Here is a 2,230-nt window from a genome sequence, read left to right as displayed (position 1 = left end):
GGAATGGAAACGATGATCACTTGAAGAAATTTTCAAGAGCGGGCCATGAAAAGGATACGATCCTCGCCAAAACTCTAACAGTTACTAGTCTGCTTATCATACGCAAAAGCTATCCCTTGGAATGACGTGTTCTAAGAATCCCTTAAGGTACAATGCATCAGGTGCATGGCCGCTGTTAGGAACACTCAGCAACTGGTTGGTGATCAGGCTCTCAAGCAGGTCACAAATGCCAAACTTTTAGGCCTGCTTTCAGAGCGGCGCTAAGTCTCGCATGTAAGCCAGATTAAGCTCTGAAAAATCTTTACACATCTTCCTGGACGATAAAGTGACGATCGCATTCGCTGATTTTGTAGAACGTAAACAAGAACAGCTTAGAAGCTTAATTGACTAAACGATCCTCTCTATCTAATATAAACAGATTCGTGCATAGAACGAATTAAATTATTGTAAACATACGTTAAAAATAGAGCGCGCTATTTCTCTTGGAATATCCGTGTCGATAGTTAAATTACCTGTTCAGTTGGTGACTATTATGGTAAATAAGCGTTTATTCCTCTGCCGTTTTGTTGACTGTCATTCAATAAATATCTAGAACAACACGTTGACAACAACGTTGCTATTCTGGTTTGTCGAAAGCACAGACATAGGCTAAAGAATAAAATCGTTCGTGATATGAACTAAATAGGTGGTTATTGGTATGGAGAGGTTGGAAGAGGGAAAAGCGCGACCCTAATTTTCGACTCAGAAATTCCCCTGTGATTCCGGTGTGTGTGTGTGTAATATCCAGTTGGATTTAATCGTAACTTGTAAGGTCGTATCTGAACTTATTTATCGCCTTATACGAAAAGTTTCTATGGCTTATCAACTGATGTCTCCTTTGGCTTTCTCTCCCCGTGCCCTACCACAGGCCTCTAACCAAGACCTAGTCATTTAGTTAGCTATTTCTAATGAGCATATAAATGGTCACATAAGGCAAAATTTCTGCCCGTGATACCTGTGATGTAAACATATAATATTTTCAAAATGTGGCCAAAAGGGAGCTGGGCGGTTGAAGAGTCAATGCCACCCTAGTGCGGTTAGTTCCGATTCTTCCATCTCACTTCAGACCTCCATGCTACTATAAGCACGAATGCACGGATACCTAATATTCTGCAATGTAAAACCATAAAGTCAATAGAAAAATATAGTTGTTAGCTCTGCCTAAATGCATGGGAATATATTGTATACATTCGAGTCATAGATACGAGATAATATGTAAAAAAACGATGACCTATTGCGCCTGTAATCGAGATACGACCATAGTCAGCAATACATGTTTCAGTGATCAATGTTATCAAACGTAAGCGTTTCGAGTACTGCTGTTGCACATGGCTGGTCCCCGCGTGAAACGAAGCGAGCCCGCACCCGGTTTCAGACCTAGACAATCTTGCATGTTCCTAAATCCATGTAAGCAAACATGTTAGCACAACTGCACCATTACGAGGGCAAATGTCATTAAATATGCCATCGTTTTCTGCCCACAATCTTTCTGTCAGTGATGCCGATGACGCAAACAGTGATACCGTTTTGAACAGTAAACATAGGTACTAGATTACGTTGCTACACGTTACATGGCTGAATAATGTCGTGTAAATTCTTACAAAATGAGTGAACGGTGTAGAGTTTTCCTAGATAAATCAGTGTCGAATATGATAGCCTTGGGTCGTACCTGGCCAACTCCCTTTGGTCCTGTTAAGAAAACAACGTGCGCAGGAGACACATGCGCCAATTCCTTCTGTGTAGAAAAGTTAAGTCGACTTGATTAATTCGTACACAATCCTCTGGAAAACGTCGGCGGCCCTTGTGCAAAAGGCGCACAAAATGATATTATGTCAGGTCAGTCATGACAGAAACACTAGAAGATGGGACACAATACTTCCTAAACGAATCGCCGATAGCTGGACCTGCGCGTCCACCTGCACTTCGCGGCTGTAATCGTTCCAGCCGCGCTCACAACGAGAAGTTGCCACGAAGCTTCTGGCGTACTAATACGACTGCTGTTAGAGCTGCAGCTGCTGCTGATGTCGCCGTTTTTGTCGAGTTACCGCTGTTTGCGGCGCCAGCAGTGACGGCAGCGACGCTGGCCTGTCTCCTGGTTGCGTCTGGCTACGTATCAAGCGCAGCTTCCCGTGTCGTCAACGAATCTTGACGCTTTGAAACTACGCCGTTAACGGCCATTGCCGTCATAACC

General features: G+C 43.4%; 1 long non-coding RNA gene across 2 annotated transcripts in view; it reads right to left on the bottom strand.

Annotated features, from left to right (window-relative positions):
* LOC111243116 (uncharacterized) overlaps nucleotides 1–2,230 on the bottom strand; it is a 62,917-nt gene extending 60,687 nt beyond the window's left edge. For both annotated transcript variants that reach the window (XR_015319161.1, XR_002670310.2), the window contains exon 1: nucleotides 1,709–2,230. This is a non-coding gene — a long non-coding RNA (uncharacterized LOC111243116). The remainder of the gene's footprint in view (nucleotides 1–1,708) is intronic.

Source organism: Varroa destructor, unplaced genomic scaffold, assembly GCF_002443255.2.
Source record: "Varroa destructor unplaced genomic scaffold, Vdes_3.0 BEIS01000001.1, whole genome shotgun sequence".
Lineage (NCBI taxonomy): Eukaryota > Metazoa > Arthropoda > Arachnida > Mesostigmata > Varroidae > Varroa > Varroa destructor.
The sequence above is the reverse complement of the archived record's forward strand: the minus strand, read 5'-3'. Positions and strand labels throughout refer to the sequence as shown.